Below are 14368 nucleotides of genomic sequence, written 5' to 3'. Positions count from 1 at the left end.
GCAGGATCTGTTGGATCCATTGCTGAGGGGAGTGGGGGTGTCTGTGGCATTGGCAGAGGGGCTGCCAGGTGAAGGTCTCTCTAACCCAGGACTCCAGGGCTATTCCCTAAGTGCTAGTCCTTTCACAGATGTGGGAAGGGTGAGGACCCTTCCTATTACAGTCCTTATGCTTGGAATAACATGCATATTCACTTTATTTGCATGCTGTTTTCCCCTCTATATATCCATTTGCAACTCACAGTCTCAGAGCTGAATTAGGAGCATTAACAGGATTACCCTCTTGGCTCACAGGACAAAGCTAATTGTGTTTGTCAGCCTGAGTTCGGATGTGGCAGCAGGGACTCCATGCTGATCCCCCCTGTCTTCAACCAGCTGCTCTCCATAAGTTCTGTTAAATATAATCCTTTATTTTAATGTTCTCTTGAATGCTGCAGTAGGCAGTAGTGCAGAGCCCAATCTGTCACATGTGCCTTGTCAATACAGGGCAACTCCTTTGTATCAGTCAAATAGGGTAGAGAATTCAGGCCCGATAATTTGCATTTGGATCCTGATTGTGTATTTTGCTCAACTACTCTCTCTCTGAATTCCCTTCTTCATACCCTTAAGCAAACCACTTAGCTATGTGTGTCAGCAGCTTATTACACCTTACCAGTGGAAATCCCCGGGATGAAGGTGATGAAGCAAGGAGGAGCTGGGCACTACAGGTCACTTGTCAGTCGCTTGCTGCAGCCAGAGACGGCCGAGGGATGTTCTGGGCAGCAGTGATGGGCTCCTCGGTGGACACCCTCCTCCCAGTAACCCCCGTTTGGAGCACCAGCAACACCGAGCGAGCCCCAGCGCGAGTAGTGCCGTTCGGAGCGGCCCTGGGGCACCGCGGCGGAGCCGCCCCAGCCCCTCTCCTTCCCCAGGCGGCCGCGGGAGCTGCGGCCAGCAGGGAGCTCCAGCGCCCGCCCGGAGCCGCTGCGGCGGGGCGGAGGGAAAAGCCCAGCCCCGCTCCATCCCCGGCCCGGCCCCGCTCCAGCCCGGGCCCGGCCCGGCCGCTCCCTCGCCCCGGCGGCGCCGGGGAGTCACCGCCACACGCTGCGAGCCGCCACGTCACGCTCTAACGCGCTCCTTAAATGCCCCTGGAACTGCGAACGGGGAAAGCCGTCTGGATGCGTGAGGCAGAGCCAAGAGCTGCCCAGACAGGCTGTCGGGATCCTTTCCCGCAGGCTTTCCCAGCTCCGACGGGACAGAGTCCTGGGCAGCCTGGTCTGGCCTAATGGCTGAACCTGCCCAGAGCCAGCAGCTGAACCTAAGACCTCGCGGGCCCTCTTCCCCACAGAATTACCCACTGAGTCTGACACCGGATCACAAACCCCCTTTGCAGTTTGTGCTGCACCACGGCTCTGGCTGAGCGCTGCTGGCCCACACGGCTGGAGCTGTGCTGGCAGGTGCTGTGGGTAGGGCTGGCTGAAAAGCCCATTCTTTTGAGCTGTCTGAGGATCCAAAGCCTTTCTGTTTCATGTGAGATGGGGACTGACCTACCCACACTAGTATCAGACAGAGGGGAAAGGTGGGAGACACTCCAGGACACAGGACCAGAGGACTCTGTCTCCCATACACATACGAACATTCCCATTAAAAGTTGCAATTTCCACAAATTCTACTCCTTTCCAACAACGAACACCTGAACAGCAAGTTCCCAGTCCGCCCTAGGTTTTAAAGTGCATGGTCCTGGGATATCAGCACTGAGGGGAAGGATGAGGAGCGGACACTCCCTTCTCCAGCTGGGCTTGTCCGGGAGGCGCTCGCCCCCGCCAGCTCCAGGCCGCGGTCCGTGGCCCGAGTCAGCTCTCCTGGCACGGCTTCAAGGCCGGTTTTCAAGGGCTGTGCCGTCAGCAGGGCTGCTGACATGGCCCATGTTATTCCTACAGCACAGGGATTAGCCCCGCCAGCCACCGCACCCAGCGTGCCTGCCGCTGCACCCGCTCCATGGGCTGCACCGAGGGGAGTGACTGCGGCTGGAGACGGGGACGAGGTGGAAAGGCAGCCCTGAGCACCTGGAGAGCTGGCACGGTTCATTCCCTGGCGGGGAGCGGTAGCGGCGGCAGCGGCCGCGCTGTTTGAGCGCTGCATCCCAGCCCTGCGCTCCCCTGGGCTCAGGTTTCCTTCCTCCCCACCGGAGCCGCTGCCAGACCCAGCCCTGCCCGCGTGGCAGGCACGGGCTCCTGTGGAGCCGCCTGTCTGTCCGTCCGTGCTGCAGGGCCAGCGGCAGCTGGGCCTCACCTCCCTTAACCCCGCCAGCCAAAATCAGTTCAGATGAAATTTTCCACTTGAGAATCATGCGAGACCAGAATAGCTTTCCAGAGTATTCTTTTTTTTTTTTTTTTTCTGCTAGCTAGAGGAAGGCCAGTCAATGCTTTGCAATGTTTGCTTTTAAAACACCCTCTAGATGGCTTTAGGAAGTGTCTACTGGATGGGCAGCCCCGCAAGGAGGACCACTCAGGCTCCAGCGTGCCAGGCTACGTCCGCTGGCTCGGCTGCTGTCCCCCTGGCCCTCCATCCCTTGGGACCATCAAGCCGAGTCCCACGGAGCCACAGTGCATTTTTCCATGGTGCTGCTGCAGGGGCCCTGTGAGATCCTGCTAGGAGCTGGACAAGTGGGGAATGGACAAGTCAGAAAGGCAAAAACAGAAGGGGCATTCCCAGCTTCTCCTCAGGCTCCAACGTGGTGTTTGTTTGGTGGCTTGTGAGAAAAAATCCCAAACAATCCACAAAGCAAAGCTGGTTTAGCTTAGCACATTTAGCATGCTGTGCTTCTGCTTCTGCCAAATGCATTTTGCAATGTCCCTGGAGCCGGGGCTCTCCCGTCGCTGGTGCTGCCAAAGGGCTGGAGCCCCTCTCCAGCGGCAGCAGGCACCCACAGCCCCAGCCCCACTGCACGCATGGCATGCATCCACCCACACCCACCTCCACGGGCCACTGCTGCTCTGCCTGCATGGCTGGCATGCAGCTGCTGTTCCCCGAGCCTAAGGCCTTGGAGGATGCGACCTGCTTGGCATTTCTGTGGGGTTCAGCCATCTCAAACCTCAAAGTCAAGATAAGGGGAGTCACCTGTAGCCTGGCAATGAAATGGTAGGCCCATAAAGCCCACAGCAGCCTTGCAGCCCACGGCTCACACATAGCCTGGCTCCAGACCATGGTGCTCTGGACGACCTTCTGGTGCCTCTCACCTGGCTGCAGGTGTGTAGGGCTGTGGCTCCAGGCACTAGCTTGGCACAGCACACAAAGCTGCTGCTGGCCCAAGCAGTCTCTGGCAACCATGAGGTTACGCCTCCAGCTCAGAGCAAGGAGTTTCTCTGACATTAAACCTATTAAACCATCAGACTGGTTATACTGGATGCACCTTGAGGAGGGTGAGTCCTGCCCCAGTGCAAAACCCTAGAGGTCACTGGAATTAGAGAAGTTTCAGAGGAGACATCTCTGTCTCATGTGCCAAGTGCCTTCTCATGCACTCACGCAGGTCTAAAGCTTGTGATGAGATGGTGGCCACAAGCCCCTGGTGCAGGAATGCACAGAGCCTGCGTGGCACACCAGGGCCAGCACTGCAGCCACAGGCAAGCTGTGTGCCTGGCTGCTGAGGCTCTGGCATCCTCCACACCCACCAGCCAGAGCCTTGCAGCTGCCAGGACAGGGCAGGAGCCCACTCTGGATGTGACATGGCTAGCAGGGAGAGGAGAAGGAGGATATGGTGCCATGTCACACGCTGTCACACCACAGCCCTCTGCAGTCCATCGAGCCCCCTGCCCCCAGCAGCACTGGGTTTCCTAGGAACTGGTGCAGGCTCCCTGTGCCACAGACTGCCCTGTCTGCCCAACATGCTGCTCTGGGCTTGGAGAGGGTGCAGCTGGGCTTGCTCTACCTGCCTCTTTCCATATGGTCACATTTTCTTTCTACCTGTGACTTTCTATTGCCTCTCCAGTGACTAGTATCAATCCTCCAAACTCAGACTGACGTTGTCCCTTCAAGCTTCTGGGGTTAGTCTCACACTGCAGCATTTTCACCTTAAAACATGTTGCCTTGTAAGCTTCTGTTTCCACATTGTGCATGTTTTACACACACAGCATGCTGGGCTTTCTGCAGCCTGTCCCCAGGATATTCAATAAACCAAAAGCTGTTTCTTTACCCAGTACAGTTCTCAGATTCACACATAAATGAGATCTAAGGTGATTTGTTTCATTTTTAATTCCAAATGAATTATTGCAAGTCCCAGGAGCAGGGTTTCAGATAAGGTGCACAATGGAAAAGTGAAGCTGAGGACATGCACCGTAACATATAAAGCATCATGGTCTGTAATAAGCTACACTCAAACCAGCTGAAGGCCCTGACAGCCAGTCAGAAGGCATTGTTTCAGCATTAAGTACATTGCTAATTTTTTTCCAAAGAAAATAAATTTCTGCACTAGGCTCCCTTGCCTACTCAAGCAAACTGATAAAAGCAAGAAGCAGAACTGTAATGCTCCAGATGGAAGCACAGTGTTTGGCTTGTTACCTAGTTTGTAATTCACACAGAGTGTCTGTACTGTCTACAAATGGCAGGACCAGATCAGTACAGACAGCATATTAAATGATTGTGGCTTCTTTGGATGTTTTAAAATCAGTGATCATGGGATTTCACAACAGATCTCCAAAAGGTCCTTTTGGATGGTTCACAGGCTGTCCTGTGCCCATGGAAAACAGCAAAGGAGGAGGATGACATGGTAGTAGTATGCCTGTCTCACTGTTGAGGAAGTTTCTCTGTCCATTTGGGAGCCACTGTGGGAATCTCACTCACATCACCCAAACTGGGCAGCTCCAGTGAACTGACAGGTGCCCCACCTGACTCCATACACACACCACTCACACAGTCACCATCCCCACCTTGGCTTTCCCGTGGCAGAATTTCAAACATCTGTCTCCTGTAAGTATTTTAATTGTGATACAGCAACAACAGCTTGAGCGGATGCCTCTGGGGAGGGAAGCCCCACAGAGAGATCCCTGGGGTTTCATACCTTCACAGTCTGTGCACCTGCTCTTCACATGCCTTGCACACATCTCTGGGTCCAGTGATGATCTTTGGTCTCAGCTGTGCTGTTCATTGGGCCCCATGCAGTCCCCGCGTGACCGTCCACCCCCAGCCGGGTCCCCCTGCAGGCAAAGGGTCAGTGTCCACTCATGGTTTGTTGCCTGCAAGCAATTATCCCCCCCAGGGCATGATGAGCAGCTTGCACACCCAGCTACTGGCACTCGGTGTGTTCCTCAGGCCTCTTCCGAGCTGGCATGAGTTATAGGTGAGTAACTGAAGGATGATGGATGCAGCCACGAGCTGTCACTCCCTGCATGTGCTGTAGGTGCTTTCAGCCCTCTCACCTGGAGCAGAGAGGAGCTGCTGGCCACTCCTCATGCCCCTGGCAGAACATGGGGCTGCTCTTGCTGCAGGCAAGAGGGAGCAGGGCCCTGGGGATGGGGCTGACACCTCCAGCCTGCTCTGTGGCCACTCCTGTTCAACCAGAGTCAAACCAGAGTGTGTCTGCAAGTGTGCAAAGGAGGCACACCCTGAGCCTGGCAGAACAAGCCCTGCAGAGGGGGTTACACTCTTGGCAGGGACCACAGGCATCAGGGACAGCCACAGGCTCCCCTCCTGAGTGTCACCAGCTCCACATGCCAGGCTACAATTTAAAAACCAAAGGGCAGGAGAAGGTGCTGGTGCTCCATGGGAGTTCTCAGCCCTTTCGGTCACAGGGACAGCTGCAGGGCATGTGGTCCTTCCAGGGCTTAACTGTCAGCTCTCCTTCTTGGAGCTGGAGAGAGAATGGGGAGGGAAGCACCTTTGATAAACTGCTGGGGACAAGTGAGTATTTTCTTTAACAAAACACCTACAGCATTTCCAGCACTTGCAGACAACCCAAAATCTGAGGTCTATGGCATTTCAACATGTACCGATAAGGTAAAGAAATGTTTAAAAACCGGTCTAAAACTATTGAGTTGCATCTTTTGTGTGTGCCTAAAGCACAGCCAGTCCCATGCTCACTCTGAGAATAAGCAAATTCTCAAGTTGTGTTTATTTCAACATGTTACTCACAATGAAATCATCTCCTTGGTGGGAGTGAAAGAGGAAAATGTTGCCCTAAACTAGAAGTCAAACCCAACAGAGTGCCACCCAAAAGACTGGCAACAAGATCCAGGTCAGGTCTGGGGATGGGCTGGTTTTCCCCACTCTTGGGCTTTCTCCAGCACTCTGCAGTGCACCAGCCCATCTCCATCATGCAGGCAGCTCAGAAAGGCATCGCTCAACCTTGCAGCCTGCAACTGCGCTGGGTAGCCCCGCTGACAGTTCAAGGAGCCCGGTGTCCACTGCCCGCAGCTGCTTCCACTGCTCGCACTGGCCTCCCCCGAGCTCCCCCGATTTACTTGCAGCAGAGCAGCTGGGAAGGCACTGGGATAGAAGGATGGAACACCCTGCGGCTGAGGCTCCTCCGGGCTCCAAGCAGCACCTTGCCAGATATGGAGAGTGGCGCAAGAAGCCGCCTGGGGAAGCAACGGCGAGACAGGCTGTGCTTTCCTCTTCCTGCCGGACAGAACTGCCTGTGCAACATGAGCGCTTCCCGCTCGGCACGCATGTAAACAGAGCACCCGCAGCCTTTCACCTACTCCGCTCTGTTTACAGATTCCATCCTCGCTCTTTTCCCACCGCTGCACACCAGCTCCTGCGTGCACGGTGTTGCACTTGGCAGGGCCGTGTGGTGCTCTCCTGACATACATCTGAGGCCAGATACATAACTGTACTGCTGAGAGATTTAAGATGAGAAAACCTTTCCAGGACATTTAAGCTGTACATATAATGATAATAAAAGGCCTTTATAGATGTGTAGGCTTAGTCCAGACAAACCCTTTGCTACTCTGTTCAGTACAAAATATAAACAGACTGATTTAAGAGCTTCCTCAGTAAACAAAACAGCAAATGAGTAAAATAAACTGATATGTCTAGAAAAACAAATGCTTCTTAAAATTCCACTTAAATACATTTTTATTTCATGGCAGCAAGAAAAGAGCACTTAGAAATTATTTTAACATGGAAAAGGTCTTACACCAATATACTAAGATAAGCAAAGAATTATGGCTAAGATTTTCAAATCTTCCTAAGAGATTAAAATCTCCAATTAAAACAAACAAAGTTTTAATCTTTAAGCAGCCTTGCAAATCGTCCTATCTGTGTGCACAGGTCCATGCATACAAAAATATATAGAGCTTCATGAGTAAAGATCTAGCACAGAGCAAAGCAAGCATTTCAAAGCATTCTGAGAATATAAATACATAAAAATGAACTCTGGAGAGTTGCGGTATTTGAAAGAGTGCTCTGTTGGGTTGTCATATGATCTAATCAATACTCATTGTTTATTTAACAAGAGTAAATTTGATCCAAAAGTTCCTAAAACCTCAAGCTCTCCAACACCCAGTGTCAGCAGGATTATCCAAGGGCATTCACCCAGAGTTGCCAAATAGCTCTTCAGTAACCAAACAGACCCACACACCACTTGAATTTGGGCTGGTCAGATACTGTGCCAATAATAGTCATCCCAAAGAGAGGAGAGGGGTCTGTGCATGCAGGCCCACTTGTAGATCTGCACCTAAAAACATGTCTTTGCTGTATCATCTGTGTCATCCTAATTTGGATCCAAAAAGCTTCCTTTAGCATGGGTTGCTATGCTGTGTTTCTTTAATTTAGGAAATGCTTTCCAGACATGGTTTTATTTCACATACGTGTACTTTAGTGTCTCAGCTTTGCCTTCCATGGGTGTGCTGACCAGGATGGTACAGCACTGACTTCTCTATGACAGCAACTCCTCCAGTTGCTCTTAAATGACAACTGAGCCTAAGGAAACAGACTCAAACTGTGACAGGCTGACAATATGTGACAATGCAGCTCACATAAGACACAAAACACTGGGGTGGAGGAGGAGGAGGTGTCACACCAACTTTAGGAGCTCCCAGGACTTCACCAGAAGCCAGAAGTCTTCGGAATCTGAAGCTCAAACAGCAGGCAAAACTTTTTGGAGAATTGTTATGGATATTACATGTTCCAGATAAATTACAGCTTAGATCATTCACTGTCTCATGAGACTGACCTGGATTTGAGGTTAACATCAAAGCTTCCTGAGGACAAAGGAACCCAAAAGTCTTCTACCTTCCTCCTTTTTTTCTCTACTCATGTTGCAGCACTGGTCCCAGACAGTGCTCACTGATTGTGACCAGAACCCCTGAGAGCAGCATCCACCACCAGTGCATCCAGTTTTGTGCTGTTGAAGGCTAACACACAAGCAGGATAAAAGTGTGGAAAATGTGACCCACTTACCTGACAAAGCCTTTTGCAGGCACAAGAACCCCCTGACCCTCACTTGCTCCTTTCTCTTCCACCCACACCCATATTGATGCTGAGAATGCCCTTTTTTGGGGGGGCTCTGAAGACTGTTCCTGGTGAGTGCATGACCCTGACTGCACAGAGTGGGATGTAACAGTTTTCTGATAGTTAAAACTGTTCTATCTGCAAAACAAACACATGTACACACACAGACATTACAACATCAGTGGGGGTTTTTACATCTGGTGCCATCAAATATATGAAGATGGTCTTTAGGACCATCTTGAAAACTTCTCAAAACTAACTAAGGCATCTTTAAACTAACCAAAGCATCTTGTTAGCTTTTTGAAACTAACAACTAGATGCAAGCTGTCTTCTGGTAGACACCTCTATCCCATTGCCTTTTAGTCCTTGCTCTAAACAGTTCACTGCACTGTCATCAAGAGCTGCAGAATCACACCCTCTTTATTTCTGTCCAATATCTGCATTTTCAGTCCCTAACAAAAGGGAGATGAAACAGGATTTTCTAAGAATAATTTTATTCTTCCACTACTGCAAAACAGTAACTTTTCAACAGCACCTGTGAAAAGGCTTCCTGAAAGTTTGTGATGGAAATGAACACATTAGTCCATTTTCAGCCAATTTGTGTAGAAATAGAGCTTACCTTCAAAACCCACCTTAAGCTAACTCAGAAACAGGAACATACTAGAAAAATGTTGAAAGAAAAAAAAAAACATTTTACAAAATCAAACATTCCTGGAAGTAGTGAGAAATTAATGTCAGTTCTCTCCTGGGAGAATGGAGCTAGTTACACACAGGCTGTCTCCTGACTTTTCAAATTATTTTTCAATACAAAGTACACTTGTGAAAACTAAACTGAAAACCAAAGGGACCACAAAGCCTTTTATATCAGTCCTTCAGCTTCACCCAAAGAGACAGAGGCAGGGGCCAAAGAAGAGATTCATGACGGACAAGCACATTCCTGAAAAACCTGGAGGAACAAAGCCACTGCCCCTCAGCAGAGCAAACCTGCAAGTGACAGCTGCTATGATGTGCAGCACATCCAGGGGAATGGGGAAAAATGGAGGCTTCTGGTGCAGGATAAAGGTAACCAAGCTTTCCCTGAGGCAGCTGCTCTGCGAGAGCCTGGTTCACTAGAGGGTCTGAAACTCTCCTCTATGTGCCCCATCTCAATAGCTACACCATACCTTCTCCTCTGCTTCCTTGGTGCCCTTGCAAGTCCCTCAGCCTTTTCACCTTCTCTAAATTTGAGTGCCCATCATGGTGTCTCCTCTCTCCCCTCAGTTCTTCCCAGGTCCCTTGGCAGCAAAGGGTGGTGTGTGCTATGTTTGAGCTGCAGATGTGCATGGGAACACCTGCATGCCAACAGCCAGCAAACAGCCTGAACCCACTCCCGCTGTACCTCCACAGGACTCTGCTCTGCCCAGCTGATGGTTCTTGTGGGCACTTGTGGTGGGATCCACCTCACCCCACCTGCTTTGTAGAGTCACCCACTGCAGTTGCTACCCAGGTTTCCATTATCATCAGGGAGATGGAGTCAACAGAGCTCAGAATGTAGTTCATTCCACATCAGGGAAAAACATAATTTGCTGGAACCTGGCGGTTTATATTTATTAGCACTTCACTGACGATAAAAAGAGCTATAAAGCCAGAAGCTTGCATTATAAACCTAATCTTAAATGAACTCCACCCATAGTGACTCTGGGTACATTTATATACACTTTGCTGTTGAAACCCAAGAACAACCACGGGCCTAGGGTCAAACGCTGCAAACTGGCTCAGTTCTCCGCTGCAGACAAGGATCCTTTGGAGTAGATGATATGCACCTACAGAGAAGATGAAGGGGAGCAGGTCAGCACAAGGCCCACATGCCCAGGTGTCCTTGGCTTCCCATGCCTGTGTACTCTCCATGCTCAAGAGCCTTCCACAGCTGTTTTGCAACAGACGCGTGGTCACATATCTACACCCTTTCAGACACTGACCCTGTCCACTGTCCCTTCTTCCCCTCGTGGAGAGGAGACTTTGGACCAGGGCAACAGCAGTCATAGGCAGGTTTAGATTGATGATGTCTTTGGAAGGCTGCTTGCCAGCCCTTTAATGCCAACACATCACTCACAGGCCCTGCAGAGTTGTGGGTACCATAACCAGCTACATGGACTCAGTCTGCACCACAGATCCAGTTGGAAAAATGTATCCTCTCTACTATAGACAAGACAGTCCCTCTTCTAGAAAAGCTTCCATTAGGTCAGGATGCCACTGTGCATGTCAACTCTAACAAGGCTCATACTATCCCTCTTCTTCTTACTGTTTGTTGTGGTTTAACCTCAGCTGGCAACTAAAGACCATGTAGCTGTTTGCTCACTGCTCCTCCCACCCCGTGGGATGAGAATGAGAATTGGAAAAAAAGGTAAAACACTTTACTTGAGATAACAACAGTTTAATAATGGAAATAAATAAAAAAAAAAAAAAAAAAAACCAACAATAATAATAATAATGAAGTAAAATATATACATGAATATAATGAATAGGGAGGGAATAAAAAAAGCTATAAATAAACCCAAGAAAGACAAGTGATGCATAGTGCAACTGCTTACCACCCCTATCCAATACCCATCCCATCCCCGGGCAGTGACTGGCAGCTTCCAGACAAGTCCCCACAGTTTATGCACCAAACATGGTATTCTGTGGTATGGAATATCCCTTTGGCCAGTTCAGGTCAACTGTCCTGGCTGTGCTCCCTACTGCTTCTTGTGCAACTCCTCATTAGCAGAACACAGAAAGCTGAAAAACCCTCGATTTTTGGCAAGCCCTACTAGCAACAACTAAACCATCAGTGTGTTAACAACATTATTCTTATCCTAAATTGAAAACATAGGACTGTACCAGCTCCTGGGAAGAAAATTAACTCTATACCAGCCAAAACCAGGATACTGTGGCTCCCACAGAGTGAATGTCTGTAGGACATGAGGATGAACTGTGGGACAGAGGTGACTCTCCAACAGTAAGCTGAAAGACCAAAGTGCATATGTCCCATGCAGAGCTGCAGGAATGAAGTATGTGTCCCCAAAATTGAGCTGCAAGAGCCAGGTGAGACACACAGAGGAGAATTCAGGGAGCAGATGGATGCTGGCAGCTTGCTGCCATGCAGGGTTTGGTATGCATAACCTGCTACACCTGGGATCCCAGCTACACCTCCGATCTTGAAGACTGATGAAGATCTTTGGGCAAGTTTTTCTGGTCATGAGGGCAACCCCACTGACAGAGATTCCCTCCCTATAGGCTCTGACCAAGCCAACACCGTCCCTGCACATTGTGCATTTGGAGAATAAAGAGAAATCTATCTCCTTGCAGCCCCACATGCCAGTCTGAGCTCACAGTGGAGATACTTGCGCTGAGGAACACAAAAGCTGGCTTTCACAAAGGCTCTTGTTTTAAAGATTTAAAGTAGAATTGCTTAGCCCTTATATTGCTGCTAAGAGAATGTGAGCAGCAAAGGTGTGGCTCTTGTGATGTACCTAAATGAAACACAAGGCCCTGATCTCCACAGGTCTCACAAGTGTGCCCCTTGCCTTAATTCCTGTGAAATGTTAAGAAAAATAAGGAAATCAATTACTAATAGCAAGTGGGTGGCTTAACAGTGTGTCAGGGATGCGTTTTGTACCATGATGCCAAGGGTGTGGTATGTGAGCCAGGAATTTGGCAAGAGACAGCACCAGGACATGGGAGAGCTCAAGGCCTGCTGACACATACAGGAGTATATCAGCTGCAGGGGGCCAAAATGGATGCAGTTTAGTCTGTATCAGATGAAGGACATGCTACCTGCCCTTTTTCACTTTAATTTCCCTATCTAGAGATTGTTTGTTTGAATACAAAATAAGAGGTACTCGGTAGATTCAGGTAGTACATTAATGAATTAACACAGTGGGAGCTATTAACATCTCTATCTCATTTGTCATATGAATTAGTCAATTAAATTAGTCAATAGTTCAAAAATAATTAAAGGTAGATGTAAAGGAAAAAAGATCCTTAGATTCTATGCATTCTATCAAAATACATGTCATGGCTAAAACCCTGCCAGCAACTAAGCACTACACAGCCACTTGCTTATTCCCTGGCGGATGGGAATAGAATCAGAAAAATGAGAAAATAGTGGGATGGGAAGAGAATCAGAAAAATGAGAAAATTCAGGGACTGACACAAAGACAGTCTAATAGGAACACAACAAAGCACACCAAGGAATCTGGAATTCATTCACCCCTTCCCATGGACAGCCAGGTGTTCAGCCAGCCTCAGGAAAGCAGGGCTCCATCACATGTAACGGTGACTTGAGAAGACAAACATCATTGCTCCAAACATCCTCCCCTTCCTTCTTCTTTCCCCAGGTTTATATGCTGAGCATGATGCCATATGGTGTGGGATATCCCTCTGGGATATATAGTTGGGATCAGCTATCCCAGCTCCTTGTGCTCCTCCAGCCTCTTCACTGGGGGGATGAGGTGAGAAGAAGAAAAGACTTGGGCAGCAGTATTAGTGCTGCTCAGTGATAATGAAAACATTCCTCTGTTATCAACTCTATTTTCAGGACAAATCCCAAACATAGGCCCAAACCTGCTACTACAAAAAAAAAATTAACTCTACTGCAGCCAATGCCAGCATCTTCTCCACCCCTTATTCCACAACATTTATGTCATGCTCAGGTCTCACATGGTGTGGTTCAGCTGTCCTGGCTGTGCTCCTTCCAGGCTTCTGTGCAGCTCCTCACAGGCAGAGCATGGGAAACTGAAAAGTCCTTGACTTAGGGGAAGCACTACTTAGCAACAACTAAAACATCAGCATGTTATCAATGTTATTCTCATACTGAATCCATAACACAGCACTCTACCAGCTACTGGGAAGAAAATTAACTCCATACCAGCCAAACCAGGACAATACCTATAGTGGGAGGTCTGGAAATGCTGTTAGGAAAAAAGGCAAAGGATCCCTACTGACTTTAATATTATAGTGCTATGTCCAATACCACCATCACCTCATCTCCTTCATACCTTTATGACGGTAATTTAGGATTTAGCCCATCAGATCATTTTAAAATGCAGCAGCCTTTAGGTCACAGTGTAATAAGCAAACTCTGTTTTGGCAGGAAAAGGACACAAATGTGTTTCTAACACTTCCATTAGGAAAAACATTTATTTGATCATAGCAGGAACAGGTGGCTTTGTTAGCTACACAAGCTTATTCTGCAACATTTACAGGCTGTCTGCTTCTCATTTTACTGGCTGACAGTTCAGCTTCTAAGTATCTGATTTTGATAGCATAAATTCAAATTGATCAGTTAAGTTTTATACTGAATAGTTAAATCAATCATGACACTGAGAAAACTCGAAACATATTAAAGATACCTTTCCAAGTGGTGGAATGCACAGACCTGTATGTTATCCTCTCAAGGAGAAAACATTCTCTGTTGTGTTTTCTGATATTTTCGAAGCTCTGTCTGCAACAAAAGCAATGTCACTTTGCCACACTCTTCCACAGCTCTCCAAAGGTACCCATATTGTTGTGAAATGACAAACTCCATGTGACACAGCAGTGTTGCACTTCACTGGAGGTTATCAACAAACCCACCAGCATTGCACAAGTGAAGAAAGATCACACAGGATACTAAACAAAACTAAACACATGGTCACACCATGAGAAGTGAAACAGGAAGCACTGAAGGAATCAACAAATCATTCCAATACTAATTCCTGATTGCCAGTGGACTCCCAGGATTTCTTGGGTCAAGGCAGTCAGTGAGTATGTGACTTGGCTGCTTTGAGCAAAGACTCCTGTTTTGGTTCACCTTCCAAAAAGACAGATGGAAGCAGGGCTGTAGCTGTACAGGAGCTGTACACTGAGCACAGTGTCCTCAGAAGAAAAACAGCCGCAGGACCCAAGGAAAGTTCTTGTTGGCATACAACCTAATCCTGCACTG

Source organism: Haemorhous mexicanus, chromosome 1 (assembly GCF_027477595.1).
Source record: "Haemorhous mexicanus isolate bHaeMex1 chromosome 1, bHaeMex1.pri, whole genome shotgun sequence".
Taxonomy (NCBI): domain Eukaryota; kingdom Metazoa; phylum Chordata; class Aves; order Passeriformes; family Fringillidae; genus Haemorhous; species Haemorhous mexicanus.
The sequence above is the reverse complement of the archived record's forward strand: the minus strand, read 5'-3'. Positions refer to the sequence as shown.